The sequence below is a fragment of the Pinus tabuliformis genome, chromosome 8 (assembly GCF_031772625.1).
Source record: "Pinus tabuliformis cultivar Carrire ecotype Pingquan chromosome 8, CPIR1, whole genome shotgun sequence".
NCBI classification, from domain to species: Eukaryota; Viridiplantae; Streptophyta; class Pinopsida; order Pinales; family Pinaceae; genus Pinus; species Pinus tabuliformis.
In genome coordinates, this window is record NC_142294.1 from 1,506,088,039 (window position 1) to 1,506,111,193 (window position 23,155).

Below are 23,155 nucleotides of genomic sequence, written 5' to 3' on the forward strand. Positions count from 1 at the left end.
ATCAACTGTGGTATATTTACCAAAGACAAAATCCAAAGGATACCTTGGTATGAAACCAAAACGGGTCTCAAAAGGATATCTTTGTGTAGAAGAGTGTTTGGCTCTACTGTAAGCATGTTGCACATAACATAAGTGTTCATCCCAAAGCTTAGGATGTTTGTTGCAATATCCTCTCAGTAACTAGATCATTGTCATGTTAACTACTTTTGTCTGGCCATTTGTTTGTCGATGAAAAGGTGTGCTTTTCTTTAATTTGGTGTCCATCAGTTCCCACAGACTCGACAAAAACCTCCCCATAAATCGGGTGTCTCGATCAAACACAATAGAAGTGGGTAATCCAAAATGAACCCATACATGTTCAAAGAACAATTTTGCAGTTTGTTCAGCTGTAATCTGTTTACTACAAGGTATCAAAATACACATTTTTCTGAACCTATCCACAACAACATATAGATAATCATGACCTTTCCTAGATTTAGGCAGTCCTCCAACAAAATCCATGGAAACACTTTCCCAAGGGTGAGAAGGAACTGGCAGTGGAGTGTACAAACCTAGTTTTCTATTGTTGGGCTTGCTTTTGGCACACATGGCACACCCTCTTACATATCTAGAAACTGTCTCATTCGTTTTTGGCCAGTAGTGGAACCTTTGCAGCTGAGCAATTGTTTTGATTACCCCAAATTGACTTGATATCAGAGAAGTGTGTGCTTCCCTAATTATCTTTACCCTCTCAGTTTGTGGAATGCAGAGTTTCCCACAATGGTATAAGATTCGGTCCTTCACATGATAGTCTAATTCTTTTACTCTTTTGCCTTGACTCAAACTTGCATATACATCTTTAAAGTCCATATTTTGAGCATATTGTTCTATATAGCATTCATGTAGCACTGAATTATGCTTAAGTATGGTAGATGCATTTATAATGGGTCTAGATAACATGTCTGCAACCTTGTTATGTATGCCCTTTTTATATCTGATGACTAAATGAAGCTGTTGTAGAAAACCCATCCATCTGTAATGTCTTGATTGCTACAACTTAGTTTGGGAGTGTAGGTATTGAAGTGGCTGATCTTTAGTATGTATTACTGTCTCTTTGCCCATTAAGTAATGTTTCCACTTTTTAACAGTCTGAACTAATGCATACAATTCTTTATCATATCTAGGATAGTTAACTACTGCAGGATTAAAAGTCTTAGAATGATAACATATGGGTTTACCGTGCTATGTCAACATTGCTCCCATGGCATAGTCACTAGCGTTAGTTTGGATCTCAAATGGTCTTTGCAGATCTGGTAGTGCTAATACAGGTGTTGTACTAATCTTTTCTTTGAAGGTGTCGAAGGCTTTCTGCTATTTGCCTCCCCACTGAAACACCTTGTTCAATCCTATCAAAGCATGTAAGGGAGCTAAAATTAAGGAAAAGTTAGAAATGAACTTCCTCCAATATGTGCTGCTCCTAAGAAGCTTCTCACTTCTGTAGCAGACTTGAGTTTAGGCCAGTTTACAATGACTGCCACTTTAGAGGGATCTATTTTCAATTCACCACCCCCTACTATATGACCCAAATAATTTAGAGATGTTTTTCCAAATTCACATTTTGAGAGTTAAACATAAAGTTTTTCTCTTTTCAAAACATCTAATGTCTGCTTAACATGATTTAAATGTTCTTCCCACGTTTTACTAAAAATCAGAATGTCATCCAGATACACAATAACAAAATAATCAAGAAAAGGTTTGAGTACTTCATTCATTAATCTCATGAAAGTAGCAGGGGCATTGGTCAAGCCAAAAGGCATCACCAACCACTCATACAATCCCTGCTTTGTTTCGAAAGCAGTCTTCCATGCATCTTGCTCTGCAACTCTGACCTAATGGTATCCACTGTGCAAATCCAGCTTGGTGAAATAAACAGCTTCCTTTAATTGATCTAAAAGATCATCTATGCGAGCAAGGGGATAACGATTTGTGATTGTTATCTTATTCAGTGCTCTTTAGTCAATGCACATTCTCAATGAGCCATCTTTATTTCTCACCAAAACGATTGGTGACCCACATGGTGATGTGCTAGGCCTGATGAACATTTTCTCAAGTAATTCCCACACTTGCTTCTTGATTTCAGCATTCTCTAAAGCAGATAACTTGTACATCCCAATGTTAGACAAGGGAAGATCTTGCTGTGAAATAATATCAAGTAGTATTTCCTTTTTGGGTGGCAGACCTTTAGGTTCTTGAAACAGAACATCATACTCTGAAACAATCTTTTCTATATCAGCTTGTTGTTCAGCACTACAGCCTCAAATACATTGATTTTATTAGGTTTCTTTTCCTTTACAACCATTAGTAAGAATTGTTTGCATGAATTTATCATTCTTTTCATCTGTCCTAAGTTTATGAGAGTATAATTATTATTGAGCTCATGAGCTATTACAAAGTATTTGATTCCCTCTTTAACAAGTAGATACGTGTTCTCAGCTCTATAGAAAATAGCCTTTATATCATACAAGTAAGGGCTTCCTCAAACAATTCCACATATATCCAAAGGAATTATATCTAACTCAACCTCATCTACAAATGCTGACCCAAAAGAAAACTCGAGTTTGCACTGTCTAGTCACTTGTAGTTGTGCTTTATCATTCAACCATCCTAATGGGTATGGTTTCTTGTGAGGTGTAGTTGCTAATCCCAATTTCTTTACAATTGCTTCAGAAATTAGATTTACTTGTGAGCCACTATCAAGAAATGTATCAGTCTTTTGATTTTTGGAAATAAGTCAAATATGGAAAAGCTCATGTCTTTTTCTCTCATGTTCTTCATCAATAATAGATTGAGCAGAATTACTAGTAGATCCTTTAGAATTCTTACCTTTTATACGTGTGGCTATAATGATTGTTTCATCTCCTGAGTCTGAACCAAAATCTTTCTAAATAGCTATAGCAATCTTCTTCTTCTTGCCCTTAGACTTCTTAGGTCTCAGCTCTAGATGCAGAATCCAACAGTGCTCATCATCATGCCCATCCTTTTTATAGCGAGTGCATGAAGCTTTTCCTTTTTGTGTAGTGTTAGCCTTCCTTACTTTCCACTTCTGCTTTCTTTTCTCCTTGCTCTTGCTTATAGTGGGTTGGGATGGTCCCCCAACTTCTAGATTTCCATTCTTTCCTCTAGCTTCTAGATGAGTAGCTTGTACATATACCTCATCTATACTAGTGGGATTAAACATAACGATGGTATTCCTCATGTAGCTATGTAGACCACCAATGTACTTCAAAAGAGTCTCTGGTGAGTCCAACGAGATGCCTAACATCAATGCTCTCTTTCTGAACTTCTGAGTATACCCTTGCACACTTTTCCCTTTTAGCTGTCGAAGATTTTGCCAACTCATCCTAGCTTGTTGCATGTAGGCCAATGGATAAAACTGCTTTTTGATTGCAGCAACAAATTCACTCTAGACAGAGATGGTCTTACCATGTTTCTTCATATCATCTTGGGTTCCACCTTCCCACCAAAACAAGGTAGTGCCTCCTAGGCGTAGGCTTGCCAGTTGAATCTTACTCTTGTCTAAGTCTATGTTTTGTACCCTGCAATACACATCAATTTTTCTAATCCAATTGTCCAACTTTTCAGCATTTAACTCTCCATCATATATAGGCAAATCAAATTTAACATCTAGCTTAATCAAAGATGCTTTCTTATTATGCACAAGGCTATTAGGAGGTGTGAGAAAGCTTTCCTCTTTCCCTTTTCCTTTTGAGTGGTCATGGGAATGAGACTCATCTTCTTCTTTATCTTGTTTCGGACCTGATGAATCTTCAGCCTTGTGCTTTCTAAAGTCCCTATACATTACTTCTACAATAGACTTTATAGCTAGGAAACTCTCTATGAATTGAGGGTCTCGCCCCACAAAAACTTCCTCTAACATTGTCTTCTGAGAATAGACCCTCCCAATTTTAGGATTAGTTTCCACCAACTCTCCTTCTCCTAATTTGAGCTTTGATCTAGTGAGCATTCACAGCTAAACCAACACAAGCTTGTCTAACCTTACAGCCTAAGGCTCTAATAGCACTTGATCTGATAATCACCCTATGAGTGACATCAGTTGAAAGATTTATTAAACAAAGGTATTACAGACTCATGTACTGTTGTGTGTTATGTGTTATTTAAGCAACGGATCGAATAGATTTCCGCTACACAGACATTAAATGGAAAGACAACAGAGAAATATAGTAAGCAACACAAAGACAAAAGAATTTTAATAAGGAGTTCACCCTATTCTCTAGGGCTACATCTCCGGTCCATCTTTCAATGGTGGCCTTGTTTTATTGTGTCTTTAAGAAGAGAATTACAATGCAGGAACTCAATGTGAGTTCTCCTGAAGTAGGTTTGCTTGGCATGATGGTTCTTGGATTCCCCAAGCCACTGGAGTACACAGACTCTTCTTCTTCCTACCAACTCTGTGACCTTCTGGTCTACAGTGGAAAGAGCCAAATGTGGTACTCAGTCCGGACAGATTCCTGTATGGGATCACTTGAATCTCTCAAGCTCTCTGGTGCTCGATGCTGCCACTGGTCAGCTCGACCTTCTGTCTCTTTCTGCATTCACTTTACTGTTCTCTGTGTTCCTTCCTCCTCTCGGGATTCTGTTCTCTCTGTCTTCTTCCTCCGTCTCTCAGACTGTTCTCCGACTTGACTGTGTATTTCTTTTCTTATTCATGGCTTTTAGCCATTCGTTCTCATGCCTGTTCGGTTCCTCTTCCGCCTCTGTCGATTCACCTTCTACAACTACGCTTGGAGTTCCCTGTTCGGCGTCATCATGAATGCTTAGGGAGTGGCCACATGTCCTTCTCTAAACAGTGCCAACCTGCTTCGTTGGTTCGTTTCTTCAGTTACGTCGTGGATGAAGTCTTTCCTCCACCGTGGCGGTCAAACGGATTCCAAATCCATCTCAAATGGGACATTTTCCTTCGTCGATTCTGCTTCCTCCATCGGGTGCGATCTCAGTCATTCGGTCTAGGTCCCCTAGATCCAACGTCATATGCACGTCTCACACGGTTGACTTGCTCGACCGATAACGCAGATCAATGGTGGTTTTCTCTCACCTTCGCCTACCACGCATCGATCGGTGTATGGAATCACTCTGCTCTTGTCCAAAACCTCTTACCTTTCAAGGGCGCCCCGATCAAAACCACCGGCTTCTAGAGTGCAGGTCTCGTCGTTGTGTTCTAGCGCTTTTTACTTTCCACTTGCAGTTCTCTGGTTTCCCATACGACCAAGTGCTCGGGCTTTTCCTTCATGGCCCTGTTGGCCCAGCGATGCACACTTCAAAATCCACCTCTGTTTCCCAATCTGGGGCTCCCAGGGGCTACTTTGACCTCCTGCGCAGTCTCCATGGGCCTCGGTCAGCGCGCTTTGACCAAGGTCCTCGTTGTTCCATGTTGGTTGCCATTGCCACTGGTTCAGGGTGTTTTTGATCACTGTTTTGGATTCTTTCAAGATTTGTTGTGACCTGATACAGTCGTGGTTCTTTGACAGTTCTTTTATGGATCCAATTCGGATCAATTAGCATATCATTGTACATGTTACCACTACAACAATTTCTCTATAGTTTATTCCAAATAGATGTAATATTTATCTTCACCACTAATGAGGATTCTATAGCCTAAACCACAAATATTGTATAATTCAATCTAAAAAAATTCTAGAGCTAAGGAGCCAATTGATCTTCACACATGTATATTATCCATATCCACTTATTAAATTATGGTAATAGAGAAATTTACAATATTAATTTCACAAATATCTCCTCATTCAACATAAATTTATGTCATAGTTGAATATCTATCACCCATAACAAATAATAATTATATTATATGTTGTCATTGTTTATAACCTATATATTTATATTAAAACCCTTAATTCAAGATTTCCTCTGTGACATATATATTCAAAAAGTAAATTCAATCAAAGACACCATATATAATTGATGTTTAATTCAAACCTAAATGAACATGCCTCTCAGTAATTTATTCTATCAAATTAGACATATACATTGTCACATACCTCTTCACCATAGGCAACAAGAATTTTCGGGAAAATACTTTTACACACAAAAGTTCTAATTTTTTTTATTTTTTCTTTTTCAATCTGGTATTAACTAACATCCCTCCACGTCTATTTTTAATATAATTTGTATAACAATATATATATTGTTATAAAGAGTCTATTGTTCCGCTTGTCACGTGGTTCCTTAACACATTCATGGGATTTATCAATTTAATGGGTTAACTTTATATAGTCTGGACGTTATTGTTTTCCAAGAGGTGCTTGTGCTCCATTATCAAGGAGTGAGTTGTTATGTAATTACTTTCTATAATTCATCTTTAACATAGGTGGTTTGGTAACCTATATAAACCTATACTAAACATTTTGGAAGCGGCACTTTTTTTTACCTATTGATTAATTCATGCATAAATTTACATGTACAAGATGATGTTTTTATTGGGTTTCAGTTCCAAGTTTTCTCTAGTTTCCATACATGGTATCCATCCTAGCTGTCGATCCTAGGTTGCGTGAATTGGTAGTGATCACATGGACCCTCATGGTTTCATACTATGACTAGTGAATGGTTGGGATGAACGTTAAGGATCTAACGGTGGGTGTTTCAGCTCTGGAAACCCTAAGCTGTTTTTTTGTTTAGCTCCCTCATTCTGCCTATTTCATTTCTTTTGGCCCTTCATGGTTGTCGCTCCTAGGTGCTACCAACTCAAACCCCATTCAACCTGGAGGTGGTGTAATCCCACCAAGTGTTGTTTTAGAATCCTTGGTAAGAGTTTTGTCGTCGTATGTTGGTTTACAGCTGTAATAAATCCTGGCTCTCTCTGATATGGAATAATTATTTGGGCTTCTTCTTTTCTTTGGAGACTTCAAAGGGTATTTAATGGAAGAGAAAAGTGATGGATGTGCTCTTTGTAGTTCATTCATTGTCTACAGAAAATGGTAAACTTTATTTTCACCCAACCATGATTTTATTCTAATCTCTAACGGCGAAGCTACGTGAGTTTCTTTAACCTTACCCGGTTTTTACTTGCAGAGGGATTTCTATTTCTATTTCAAGAGTACCAACATTTCACAATTTTTCAAGGTTTCCTATCATGCCACAGAGCGAATTCAGATCAGGTAAATAAATTTTATTCTTGGAATTAGTGCAAGGGTTTCGGTTTTCTCCAATATACTATTTTCATTGTTTTGTTCGAACTAATTTATGTTTCTTTGGGAACCTGTAGTTGAGGCATCGGTTGAGTCCAAACCAAACGACAAAACCCTTATCTAGGTGAGATCATTTATTTTGCTTTCCTTCCATTTTAACTTCTGCTTATACCCATGCTGAGTTTCTCAAATATGTATCTTTGGAATTCACAAATAATTTTTAGGTTCCTGGTTATTATAGGTATAATGAAACCCTTATAGTCATGTCTGAACGCCCTGGTTACTATCAACAGCTAATGGTCATTCTTCTCTTTCACAGGTCAATGTTTTTCATAAACACGAAAGGAGATGATTATCTTACTAGATTGCACTATAAACCCATCATGGTTCAGGGTTGATTTAATTTTTCTTTATGTTTCCAAACACTCTTATAGAATTTATAGTCTCCCCTTTCCTTTATTTTTAAAAATCCATATTAGGTTCATAAACTCTCCTTCCGAGAGGGGACCTATCTAAGAAAAAATGTAATAATTGTATGTTTTCGGGGGTGATTTACCCTAAATAGTACTATGGACATAAATATATTTTATTTATGTTTTCTATAAGTATATGTATGATTAATATTTCTCTGAGAAACCCCCACTTTCTTTTAAATGATAATTTGCCAATAGTTTCGTTCTGCCACTTATACAAATGAATGTAATTACTGTGGAGTTAACTTCATGCACATAATATGTTGTCTACTATTTCACTTTTGGCATCTATGGGTAGTTAGATAAATAGTTAAGTTGTATCTATATATCCTGGGAAATTCTTAGTTACAATTATGTCGTTTTTTTCCTTCTGTTGTTTTGTGGAAAATCCATTGTATATCTAAAGGTGGAGACAGATTAACTATTCCTCCTCTCTTCCGAGCTCGGCGCATAGCTACAATGTCCTAATGGAAGCTGTAATAATACACCGTTGTGAACCTGTTTGGTTAAAATTATATTTCCAAATCTACTCTATTGGATTATTTTTATTTTCCATATTTCCCTTAGCGACTCGATATTACTCCCTTTCCGAGGGTTAATTTTAGTATCAAATCATTATGTTTTATTTTAAGAGAACTGTTAAGGTTTATAGGAATTATTGGTGTTCATTTAGCTTGCAACATTTAGCTTACTCCGTTTCCTGTTTGTTTATTTGAACGGCTTGACTTATTTGTGGAGTTAACCATCTTTTATATATATATATATATATATATGGAAATTTGGTTTACAATTTCTCTATATGCAATCAGATTTCCCATTGACGTAACTTAATCTTAGATTTTGTTACCCGTCTCCCCATTAACGTCTGTTAGGACTTTTGATTCTTGATCTAGGGATTGAGAAAATACATTCTTACGTGTCTGATAGAATTACTTAATATGGTCCTTATAAGCATGTGAATCTCGATATTCGCAATAACTGTTTTTGTTTTTTATGTAACTAAATATATTTGGTTACAAAATGTTTCTCCCTATGTATACCAAAATAAGCTTCCACCATGCCCTCACATAGACCACACAGTTTTGGAGATGTCGCGGGCAAAATTCTTCTTCCTTAGTTTTGATTTAAGAAATACCCATAACAAATTTCCGCCATGTCATTAAGACATTCGGGTTACTCTCAAGCTCTTCTTCTCTACGTTAGCTAACTTCCAAAGTTAGATCTGATTGGAAAATCTTCCTTCTTCTCCCTCAAATATAGTTATCTCAACTAATCTCAGGCAAAGTTATCTAACGTTAGAGATGAATGCTCTTACCTGTGTATCTCTAAAGATTCACCAATTATTTCCCACTAATATATATACAATACATCCATTAATTAAAGAATATTTGTAATTTTTCATAAACACGAAGCACCCAACACAAAATATTTCATACATATGCATCATGAGTAAGTCTCTTTAGAACTTATTCAGGCTGCTACTATTTGTGCTATAACTACTTCTACAATTCAGTATGGAACAATAATGTTCAACTAAACCATGCATGTAGCATGCAATAAAATTACTCAGTATCACACAATAGGATGTTCAATTTTGATAAAGAAAGATGACTTTCATATCAACTAACAATATTTTCAATATTTTAAATAAACAGCCAGAATATATAACTGTAACCAACTCGATCTGCTTGAGATGAATAATTTTCCAACCAACTATGAATCTTTCCCATAGATTCTCCCATTAGCTAAGATCTCCTTTCCCTAGAATCAACAACCTCTTATGATTCCAGACAAGGCATTTTTATGCCTTGATTCCCTAACAAAATTTCCTTAGCGGTGCCCTGCTTTCTGGGGTTTGCCAGCCCTATGGCCAAGGATTTTCCCTATTTTTGAAAAAAGTATCTTCCCTTTTTTTGTTAAGGCTCTCCTTTTTCTCACAGGATGCTTTATTCACTCTTTCTCAGTTTTTTTTCCACACTGAGTGATTTAATAGATTTTTTTCTCCTAATCATATTAAATCACATTAAACCACCCCTAGGGACTTTTTAGGAGTAATTAAGGGAATTTTATCTTGTTCTTATCCGTCCACCTTAGTTTCTAGATTTTGAGTAAGGATCTCATTAACTCAAGTTCTTTCCCAAGTAATTATCTAGTTTATCTTTATTATTCAATTTTATTTAATACATCACCATGTTTTATTTCAAATTAAGTTCACTATGGCTTTCTAGCCATCACACTAGAATAGTTCATTCCAAATAAAGAATATTTACATGAACACTCGCGGGGATTACATACATCTAATTAATTTCAAAATATATATATATATATATATATATATATATATATATATATATATATATTCTTTTAACATTTATAATTACATCAAAGCAACGAGAGATCAGAAGGAGCACAGTGGAGTTTTCGGCGCTAGGGTTTCGTTTCGGCCCTGGTTGCTGTTAGCGCCTGCGGCGGCAGGGCTACCTCGGGTTTCAGGCCGCCCCCCTTCCGACATCGCTTGGTGCTCCGACGGGCTCGCTGCATCTGGTGGGGCTTGCAGATTTCAGCGGCTCCGGTAACCTGTGGTTTCTTCATCGGCCTCCGCTACCTCTCTCTACTGCGGATCTTCCACAGCGCGTCCGGCTTTGCTTTGAGCACTGAGTTTTGGTGGCGGCGGAGTGTGTCCATTCGGCGGACTTGCTCATCTTCTGCGGCTCTGTTTTGCCTCCAATCTTTGTGCTGAGCCGCGGTGCGGGGGCGAGGGCTTTGCTTGGGCCTCTTGTTATTCTAGATGGGGGCGAGGTGGCTGCCCTAGCCGCCTCTGCCCCCGGATCCGAATCGCTTCCGCTCTGGTTGGACCCTGATGGGTTCCCTTGCTGAGGCGTTGTTTTTTGGCTTTCTGCTGGCTTACCTCTGCAGTTATTGGGGGCGTTGAGGGATCTGTGGTGTAGAGTCAGTCTCTGCACCGATTCGTGCCGCCTCATCTATGGCTGTACTGGTTGGTTTTTATCTGGCTTCTTTGGAGATATGGGTGGTTTCTTCCTCTGGTTCTTCGGATTCAGCAGGAGAGTTTTGAGGGGGTGGGGGGGTGTGGCTACCTTGGCTGCTCCCTTCCATTTCGTGCCTCTCCTCCTTGTTTTGGCGGCCATTTCGAACTTTCTGCACATTTCTCAGGAGCTTTTGTTTTTTTTTCTGTTTATTTTAGCTTGTGATGGGTAGGGGTATACTCCTGTTGGGGTTTACATATCCATTCTTCTTGCTGCCCTGTTTTAAGGGCTTTTCTGCATTACTTCTCTTGAAGTATTGTTATTGTAAGTGGTTTACCCACACTACAGCATATGCGTTCAGCATCTACAACATGTAATCTTCTATTTTTAATGGAAATTACGAATTCTATTTCTTCGGAAAAAAACATTTATAATTACATAGTCTTAAAACATAATTAATGGATATCCTATTTCTCATTGCACATAATCTCATTAGAAGAAGTAGTTTATAATAATGCAATTCAAAAAATATAATCTAATTAATAAACTATATATTTAAACAAAACCACTATCATCAATTCAAGAAAAATGCATGATTAGTATCTCATATGTCATAATTGAGTTATGTATAAAGTTTTTTTTTTTTTTTTACAAATAGTGGCTTTATATTCCTTAAAATTCAGATGTCAAGATTAAATTGATCTTTATTTCTCTTCCCGAGGATTTTAATTTCCTCATTATGCGTCCCAAACCAAGACCAAAAATTACCCTCCTCAATTAAACAAGATTCATAAGTAATATAAAATTGATAACTAAAACCCATCGTTACTCCATGGTCATGCAACAAAACAAGTGCATAGGCCTAGCAAGAAAAAGACCCCATACAACAAAGCTAAAGCATAAGAAACCTAGGCACTACATCCAAGAATATTAGATAACCATCTGAGGGCTAAAAACACCCTCAAATGAAGAAGGACCCCATTCATTGGGCCTGAGATTAGCCACATAGACACCAAACAAAATTATAGACCCTTTGAAACTTTACTCATTCTTGGACGATTAAATTGTGGCTGCTACTTGCACTTGAACCCAGAGGGTCCATAAGATCACCACTCTCAGAATGACAGTCAATGTTGCCCTCCACATTCACCAAGGGGGAATTGATCTTGTCCAAACAAAACATTGGTTTATAAGCATGCGTTTGATATCTTCTAGGACGAAGAAGGCATTATTTCTCTCCACTTGCTTGTCCTTAAGAACCATATCCAAAAAAATATTCATTTTCAAGTGTGGATAAATTGAACTCAAATATTTTTTCTCTTTCCCCTAGAGTGACCAAGGCAAGGAACCCATTTGGAAATTCTTTGAAGGTGTTCTTAATCATAATGGGATTGGCACTCAATACTTCATTGAGTCTCTAGCCACTAGATTTCCTTTCTTGTCTCTAGTGGAATGAAAACAAAGTAGGTGGTTACTGACTCATGAGAAAAATCCATGCCCTCTGCTTCGCCTAAAGAGCACTACAACCTCCCCCTATCTACAAAGCATTCTTTATTTAGGAGGCATAGTTGCAATGTTGGGGATACACTTGGAACGCCCATTGAATATTCTATGTCCTGCAAAGTAATAAGAGAAGAGACTAAATGAGCCCACTTCAAGACCTAACCTTAAGCCAATTATATCATCCTCATACTTCAAACATAATTTCTATACTCTACCATGTTAGAAGAAGAGACGATAGGGGACTCACCACCCTCAACATATGTCCCATATCTAAAAACCTTGAGAAACTGATATATACTCACATATAATGTGATAACCTCGACACTAGCTACTGAGAAGATGACACAACATTTCGTTACCAAGAAAACCAACAAAATTTTAATATAATTCACACATGAAAATTCTCAATTTTTTCAACAAATTGTTTTGATAGGGAACAAGTAACCTCCTTAGATATATGCAACAAATCGCAAGCCACATATATAATAAACTCATAGTTCATCCTAGCACTGGGACGTCTGGAGACCATGAGAGTTGGAGTCGGTGTCCAAGACTCGAACAGGATGCTTATGCTTCTAGCATTACAATGACGAGCCATGTCTTCGAGGATTTGACCCAAAGTGGATGGGATGGAAAATCATCATCCCTAGCACTCAAGATAAGTACCCATTGACAAAAGCCCTCAAACTTTCATCAGAAATCACACTTCTTTCTTAATATCACCCCGAAGACAAGGAACCTAGAAATGATTACACTAATAGACGAAGAAGGTCATTTGACCTCTAATTTCCACCAAGAACTTGAATACACTAGAGAGATGCACTAACCCTAAGAAAACAAACTTTAGGTGCAAATTTTCAATAGATGAGTAAAGGACAAATGTATGATAATTCACACTAGAGAAACTGTATGGAAACCTCACTAACCAAACATTAAGCCAAGGGCCCCATAGTCGTAAGTAATCCCCAACGCTAAGAGAGCTCCACTGTAACACCGAGGAAGCTCGTAATCCTCTCGGCTTGAATAGACATCCATGCCAAAGCCCTAATCTCACCACCAAATCAGCCAAGACAAGTAACAAACAAATGGAGCTTGAGGACCGATCCTCGTCTCCTCTCCAACTTGCTCCAAAAAGCTCTAAACCATTCTTATTTCCTTTGATATATAGTAACTACCAATTTTTAATATGCATGCCACTACATGATGGGGTAGGATATGCCCCTCCAAGCTTTAAATGAGACTTACAACTAGGAAGTGGTGGGAACTGCTCCCAAAGCCTCCATCTTTCCAAATTGACATCCCCATGAGGGGAGTTATGTATAAAGTTATTATCATGAATTAGTTAAATATTGTAAAGGTCTCCATAATTGTTCCAAAGATTTTTTCATGTGGTTGTAAGAAGAATAAAGATATTGTAGCTAAATACTTAATTCATGATCCAAATTAGAAGTGTGATGTTGTATAATTACATAAATTTATACATCACTTACATCACATATATTTTGAGGGAGTATCTTAATTTGGAAAATTAAGTGTTACGATGAGAATCATGTGGATCGAACCCTAACCATGACAATTTGCAATAATTTTAGCTATCTAAGGATTCAAATAATAATGCATTCCACATAGACTTTATAAATACCAAATACTATATAACAAATGTAACAAATACTTTAACCATATGTAGTAACTCAACATTAAAAATGTATAACTAATTATATAAATATCTGCTATTAATAATGAATGCAAAGATTCACTAGATTAGCATACAATTTATGAAAACATGAGAAGAGAAGAATTAGCTATAAATCATGGATATATCTTACTAGATATTTCGAAATCATTGTCCTACTTGATCCTACTGACGACAACAATGTTTTGAGGTGAATCTACACCCAACTATAGGCTCATTTGAATATGATGTTTCTACAATTGGCCACCCCCGAGTCATCAATCAACTACTAATGCTAGTGAATCCTTTTTCTCAGAGTATTCTCCTCCAAAAATATTGAATCTGTCTCATCTCCCTTTCATCCATTAAATATAAAGGGAATCCACATTCCCACAATCCATTTATCATCATGCCAACTTGTATTTTTCCTTGTTTCAAGTTTTCCTTAACTCAACCTTTTTTATTAAGTTAAATATTTCCTATTTTATTCATTTCTACTTCTTTTTAACTTTACTTATTCTTATCATTTTTATAGTTTATTTTTATTTACTTATTCAGAACATCACTTTGTTGTTTATTATTTTATTTATTAATATTATTATCCTTTCTTTATTATTTATTATTTTAATTGTTTACTATTATTATCTTTTCTTTATTATATGGAGCATTACAAATTTCTTTTGTAGAATTAATAAATTAAAAAGTGAAGTGGATAAATTAATTATTTTTTTAGGCACAAAGACTTGCATAAATTTTGGTGGATAGTAACTACTAGCAAGTTTACACTTATACAATGTTAATTTTACATGAGTTTTGACAAAAAGATAAATAGTGGTGGGAACTAGATCCTCATAAGTATATTTATTTACATCTTATTCCTATTCATTTTTATGCAAAGACATGATTAAATTATAGTTGGAACTAATTGATGGTAAATATGTTATTTACCTTAGTACGAGGTTTTCTCATGGATTTTGTTTTTGCATGGTTTTGCTACAAACCTTAAGAATAAAAAGTCACTACACAAATACTTAAATATCATGCATGAATATTGCAACCATTTCCATAAATTATGCCATAAAATATGTGAGTCAATTATATACATGGCATTATATTGTGTAAATGTTGCAATAGCTACTCTCAATTATGATCCAATCAAATATTTAAAAATACATTTCTAATAATGTTGAAAATAAATATTTGTTTTCCAAAGTTAAACATTATAATTTGAATTGACCAACCCTAACCTAATAATAATCAACACAAAAATCAATTGCTAGGGTCTTGCAATGGGAAATACTAACCTAAATAGTTTGATAAAAAAATATTTTTAAAAATATTCAAGTCCAAAAAACTCTTAAAACTAAAACACATTCTTTTAAAATGATATGTTTGTATCGAAATTATAACTCTATTTCATATTTATATTTAAAAAATGCTCTCTTTCAAATTATCTATTACAATACTACCTTCTCGTATTAAATAGTCAAAACTAGAATAATATTGAAATAATTTTCTATATATTTTTTAATTATTCCAACCTCTATCTTGCACATCTCGCATTTTAAAATATATTTTAATTCAAAATATAATTTTAAATATTGAAATTTTCTTCATCCAACTATCATGTTCTGATATAAGTTATTCATAGCTTGTAAACTTTTGTAACATTTAAATTGGTCACGTCGACTAATTTCCCAAATTTTTAAATTAAGTATCTTCGAGAACAACAATTCGATCAACTCAAAATACTAATTTTTTCCTGCGTATTAGAGATATCTTATTAGAAATTAGTAGAGATATTTGTAAGTGTATAAAAATACCCACAGATCATATGCAAATCCTAATAATCCTAATAATCCTTCTACCAAGAGATCACACCAAAATGAGAATAATAGAAATCACTTCATTACTTGAGAAAATATGTTGTATATGAAAATATATAGGAGAAATAGAGGTCTCTAGGGATACCTAGAAGATAAGATTGACAACTCAAAACATAAGGATAAGAGTTCTATGTGAGCTTAGAAGTTTTAAGGATTTTTTCTGGTGGAACTCTAATGCCAACAACCCCCGATAAGAGAAATATATGGAGGAAAAAAGAAAACAAAGAATGTGTCCTAGCAACTAGGGATGCTTAGGTACCCATATAAAACCTATCATTATAAGAGAAAGAGAGAAATAAGATAGAAAGAGATGAATACAAGAGGACTCAAGATGGCCTCCAACGGACAACTTCCCTCGCGTCAAACATGTGTCATAATTGAACAATCCTTCGTGATGCCAAGTAATTTGTGAAAATATTTGGTATTTGTTCTTCAATAGGTGTATAATCTAGGATCATAACTCCATCCTGAATAAGTTGGTGAATTAAGTGCATATGGATCTGTTGATGTCTCGAAAGTTGTTGCATCGACATCGGGGAAAACCACCTGGTCCCGACCTTAAAGGCAACTCCTTTTCCGTTTGGTGTGGTGGCTCCAACTAGATATAATGGAACGAGTTTCCCAATGGTTTGGAAATAGGATGGATGAGTGATTGATATTCTTATTATCTAATGATAACGATGAATGATTTATTCTAGGATTCAGAATTATAAACAACTAATCTATCCTGGGAAATTTACACTTTAGTGAAACTTTTGATAATCCTTATCCATAAATAGACACATAGATGGCTCCACTTATAAATAAAGACATTCCATCATATGATAATTACTTTGTTCAATTAGTTGAACAAAGTAATAATTAAAACATTATTACACTTTTTCTCATATATCATTGACATAAATATGATTGAAAGAATAACATTTCTTAAACATTCAATAGTGATAAGTAAAAGGATTGCTGTTAAAACACATACATATATCTAATGATAGAAATAATTGAATGAACACTAATTCATATAAAAGAATGGAACAAAGACATAGATAATAGTACCATATGTAATCTGAATCCCCTCTGATATCAATCGCATTCAGATCCTGTCCTCCAATTTAGAAATACTCTCACAAAAACGAATAGTGCATATCTTATCAAAGTATTCTTCATTAAAATTCAGAATATAGGCCCAGTCTTCATAAAAAAATAATTATCAGAAGCACAATAGTGCAACTCCCGGTCCATGTTTTGATACAAAAATTGAGGACCCTTTCTAAATGCATGAAAGGGTCTATAAATACTTACTAACTAACTAACTATGAAATAAAAATGCTATGAGGTGGTATAACCAAATCATGAAAATCTTCTTGAAATAGATATGCTTGCAATTGGCAGAACGATTCACTGTTTCGGCTGATTATCCTTTGGCTTGAGCTAGCATATATCAAGCATTGGTTTCAATTCTGGAGGGTGACTGATGTGCGAATGCAGTTGGGATGAATACACAACATCATGAATTTCTGGAATCATGTAACCGATTGCATTGGTTAAACATTTTATTGTTGTTTTTTTACTATGGGGCTTAACCAAGAAGAACCAAAAGGTGTCCCAAGTTAAACTTTGAATGCTTGCAATTAATCTCTCCTTCTTTGCTAATTCCTGTTTTCACTTATGTTCCAATGCTTTAGCAGATGGTAATTTCCCTGGAGTACATTTTGAAATCAACTTAGACAGATAAAGTGTATCATTGATTAATTCAATCAAATTACCAGTTGTTGATCTACATCTTGATGTTACCCACTCTGCTTTCATCAATTAAGACTGCCATTCTAGGAAAAGAATTTCCTTGTGCGATTCTAGAATTTGAGGCAAATTTGCAGCTTGTCGCTCCTTGGTGTCCTGCCATGTAAGAAAATATGTTAATGTCTCATCGGCCTATTCCAAATTCTGTCTTGCTTCAACGTATTTATCAACCATTGATGAAGATATCTCACAGAGGGGCTCAGTAAGAGAAATATTATGACATAGTAAATTTAGTTGATTAATCAATGCTTTATTGATTTGGAGTGCTTCAGATTTGAATTCTGTTGTTTGAGGAAAGCTTTTGAACTTGTCTATTTGTTGTGAGAGTTGAGTGATTTTCTCATCTTTCGTTTTGCTCAGTTGTTCGTTCATTGTCTTCAGCTTGGCCAATGCCAAAGATATTTCCTTTTTCTTGTGAGCTGCATTTTGGTCTATCCTCTGCTTTTCCTTGAGAAATTGCTCATTTAGATGGTTATTTAACTATTTTTGTGCTGCTAATTACTACTCTAGCTGCTCTATCTTTTGTTATCTGTCGGATACCTGTGCCTCAAGTGAAAGGATTATTTGATATTTTTCTTTGAGTAGATTACTCACTTCCGATGCTTTATCCATAGTAGCTGTCGAGTATGACCCAGCATATTGAGAGAGTTTCATGAGGTCTTTGGAAGGGTTAACTTCCTTTTTCCATACCACATTAGCCATTTCCATTTGTATAGGCAAAAGAGAAGGTTGATCAAGCTTTCTCTTTTTCCTTTGTCTTTTTACTATAGCCCTGTGCTTGGGACTGTAGAAGACATCTAAAGGTGGTATTTCTTCTACATGCAGGATGATTTCATTGGATGGATTCTCTGGAACTATCTCCATATCCTTTTGAGTGATTGGTGGGCCACTGGTTCCTTCAGCTGGAACCGTTTTAGTTGCTGTCTTCTGACCAGTTGTCTCTTCGGGTGTACTAAACTCCTGTATATTCTTAGTATTGCTTATAATAGAATCAAACTACTACCATTCTTTAATAAGATTGGGATCAATTTGAGTATCTATATCTGTGAATTGACTATCTTTTCCCTGTCCCTATTCCTGTTGCTGTTGCTGTTCCTTTTCCTTTTTGGAGACCTTTACAATATCAGAAGGCTTACTAGTGACTATTTGTTCAATCTGAGCAGATGACTAACCTGTAGGAGCTGTGACTAAGAGGTCTAGAGGCAGAGTTTGCTACCTCTGCTCTCTAAGTCTATTAAACACTTCTAGACTTTCATCTTGATATTTGAGTTTAGCGAATGATTTAAATTGGAATAGTGATTCCAATGAGGCAAATAGATCATCGAAGAGAACATCTTCATGATCAAATTTGGCAAGTTTAGCTTGGTCAAGAACATTATAGGCCACCTTCCTGGGATCATACTGTCTATTAGGAATTGTGGCAAGCTTTAGTGTTTACAATTTCTTCGTCTCTTTCTCTGCATGCTTATAATCATGGAGAGTAAAAATGCCGCATCGTAATAGAAATGTAGGCCATATCTGTTTCTTGGAATTTTTAAGGGTTTTGGATGTCCCATCTACTGTTATCTGATAAGCCAATTCCCGAGCTAAGAGTTTATCGGGCACATACAGGGGAAGGACATGGGGTTTTGTATTGCTACCAAAAAGCCTTATATAAGTGAATTTTTCTTCCCCAAACCAACTGCCCACTGCTGTCAAATCTGTTTCTGCCTTTGGAGATATCCGGGGAGTAGGCTTATCAAAAATGGAATAACAAATAGGTACAATAAAACCGTTGCAGATTTTATACAGGTGATTTTTGTAATTGACCTTCCATAACTAGTCATGATAGATATGTATTGGTTTGGGGTCTGTGGGGGTCCATCTCCAACCAAGCAATGGAAATTCGGAATTAAAACAAATAGTGTCCATAATAGATGAACTATAATAGAATTGGGGAATGGTCCCAGTAGTATGATATACATTTTCCCTATACTCTAGGATTGCTGTGGCTAGTTTATCAGATAAAATATTAGCCCAATCCATCACATGGCCATTGATTGTAGCCTCCATTAAAGGGACCATTTCTATAGTAAACTTAGAGGAGTCATGTATTCCCCACATTCTACACATCATAGCTCCGGCGTAACAATAAGGAGATGCCAATGAGTCTACGGAGTACTTATTCGATGATTCATGCTTGTGCCTCTCAAGGAAGTGTCTCCACTGCTTAATTGGGGCTGATTTTGAGTCGTTTTCCCTCGCAAAAGCTTCTAAGAATTCTTTGTTGTACCGCTTCTCAAGCTGAGGTAAATGATACATTTTCCTTAGATCATCAGGTTGAAACGAGCCAAATATCCTTCTGTTAGTTGTGTAAAAGGTTCTATTTATAACTGGAATTTTCGCCACCACCCATCTCATGACATCAGTATATGGGAGGGCTTTAGCTCGTGTTGCTATTCTATGAAGAAAGGAGCATGCCAACTCTTTGAGAGTTCCCTCACACTTATTAGTTGAATTAGATGTGGCTTCTTCGGATAATTCCTCAGGTTATTCAACTTCAATCAAATTATAGATATTATCTCAGCTTGTATTTCCCAATCCAAGACACTTTGTGTCTCATATCAATCCCTTTTTACTTGGTCCTGGATCTTTTTCTGGCGGAGTTGTTGTTGCAGGCTTCTTGAATTTCTTTCCCATTTTCTTGAGATTTTCAGTCTTAGCGGGATTCTGCACAAGCGATTAAAAACCGTGATACAGAGAAATGGTGCTATAGACCAATATGATAATGAAAAAGAGCTACGTCGATTGATAGGTGATAATAAAATATAGTTAAAGTTTTCCGCAGATGAAATCTAACGAAAAGATCTATCCTTAACTGCTTCATTGAATAGTCGCTTAACCTGTCAATCGTGGTAAAGACCGTTTTAAATGCCCATCATGTCGTTTATATGCTGAATGATTAATTCAAACATGCATATGATTTCTTTTATGGATGATTAATGATAAATCACTAATCGGTGATCGGGAATGTCAAGGTGCAGGCCTTAAAACTTTCTTTAAATATCTCCGATTGCCGAAAAGGTGATATAATGCATGTAAGCCATTTTAGATACAGTTTCGAGATGTGCACCTAATTAATACATCACAATCAGGAATGGACTCAGGCTTTCTTGTTTTGTCAATGTGATTTCGCCGATTGCCGATTGCGATATGCTTTATCGCATCGGAGGATTTGAGCCTTACTTCAATTATGTGTTGGCTTGTTGTTGTCATCGCCGATTTGCCGATTGCGATATGCACTATCACATCGGAGGAATTAAGGGGCTGCATTATATTGTGTTTGGCATTTGGGCTTCTCCGATATCCGATTGTGATTGCCTTTTCGGATCAGAGAGAATGAATGTGGCTTTGCGTATGTTCCCTTTGTTATTGTGATATGCAATCTTCCGATCGCTTTATCGCAATAACGAAGAGTTTATAATATTTTAAAGTCACAAAAAGGCTTTTCAAATGATTCGTTTACCTAAAGCCTTTTAATAAGGGTTTTTCTTATGATGGGTTAATACGAATTTTATTTATGGACACACAAATCTTATTAAGGGACCCATTTCTTATTATGATTTTGTATAAAAATTTTATGAAATGGGGGGTTGTTGTACAGCACAACAATTGGCGATTCACTGGGAGAAACAGTTATCTCTGAGAAAATAAAATAATACTTGACTTCCTTAATCTGGAAACCTTAATTGATAGAGAAAATCTAATATAACTAGGTACTTATAAATCCTAAATGAAATGAAAACTATTTTTCCTATTTCTTTCTCATCTCAAAATTAAATACATTCCAAAGTTTAAGTAAACCTTAATTGGTTGATAATGATAAAACAAAAGACTTTTCTCACCTTGCTTGTATAATGACTCCTTTATCACAGGTAGAGCCACTGCTGCCAGCAAATGTCCATAGTCTCGGCAGGGTTACCTTTTAACCATTTAATCATTCATTATCCCATCCATTTTTAGAGTATAATTTAAAAGAATGAATCCAAAAGATATGTTTCCACATTTTTTGTATTTCATTTTCCTTTTCCTTTGTTTTGTAAGATAAAAAGCCATTGTCCTGGTTTGGTGGCCAGCTGTTGACAATGCCATTCACCAGTTATAATTTAACTGAACAAGCTGGCTTGTGATGAGACCCCTTGTCTTATAATAATAAGTCATTACCCTGTTTTGGTATGCAGTATTGGTAATGTCAGTTGAACTAGTCCCCTATGAACATGGTAAGCAGGCTTATGATAAGACCTCTTATCTTTTATATCAAATATATTTTAGAATTACACTCTAAAAAATTATAAACTTTGATGGATGGGGTGAATAATTTTCTCCTTAAGAGAACATGGATGACAATTCTAAGAGTTAAAGATGCTAGGCTTGATTCAGTCTTTGCTTTGTATTGATAACCATTTTTAGGCTTCTTAAACTTTAGAATGATTTACAGTATTTCTAAGTTTTGAGAAGATTTCACAAAAATAAAATGGGGTTTTCAGAATCTAATTATACCTAATTTCCTAGAATTTTCCTTTTCCTTCAAAGCTTCCATTTCTTAAAAGTAAATATTTGAAACTATTTTCTTTTGAGTAACTTATTCAATATAGTAAAGACCAATGGAAGGCTTTTCACAACTTTATTTCCTAGGATTTTAAACAAACTAATTTATTCACACAAATTCTGCTGAAAATTGAATATTTACAAAGGGAGAAGGGGTTACCTCCTCAATTGAAGAATTTTTTGAGAATAAGGCCGTTGACAGGAAGAGAATCTCTCTTACCTGATAGATCTTGCAATATAAATGTAGAAGGGCCTATCTTCTCACTAATTTGGAATGGTCCAAGCCACATTTTCTGAAACTTAATGTGTTTGCCTTTATCCTTGTAGAGCTCTGAAATTACACCTCTCTTACACACTTTCCTAGAACTTTTTCCACTCACCTAGACCTCCTAAGCTATCAAAATCATTGCATATTGATTCTAAAAGAGAATTTAACGTGGTTTTCTAACTATGTTTTGTGTTTGTTGTTTGAACTAGATTTTGCTCATTAGCTGCGGAATCCAGTCACTTTCCGCAGCTATTTTTGTTAAAATCTATGTTGCAGGTGTCACCAAGCAAAACAAGCCACATGGGCAAGTTATAAATGACCTGGACATGGATCAGGTCCTATTGGTTTAGCCGAATTCATCAAGGGAAGCTGTCGTCAACGGTGGTCAAACGATGGTCCTATGTAAGAGTCCTACGATAGCCAGACTCTGTTTTCCAGCACGTGAAGGATTCTAAAGGATGCGTGGCCGTTCTTAACTCTCTGGGGTCTGTTGCCACCTGTAAACTGACCCATGACGAGAATCTAGTAGCCATAAGTTGATAGATTTAATATTTTCAACAACCAGTATGCTAAATCCATAGACACTGTCTTTTACGTGTCCCCTGTTCACGCTGTTCTACAAGAAAACAATTATGTAACTTTTTTATAAATAATGCGTTTCTATAACGCATAGTCTTAGTCTTTGTGAATGTAATTTTTGTTGTTCAAGCCCACTGTGCCGTGACACTAGTTTTATTGTTGTAACTGTGTTATGAAATATATGAGAAGACTCTGTTTCTACATGAT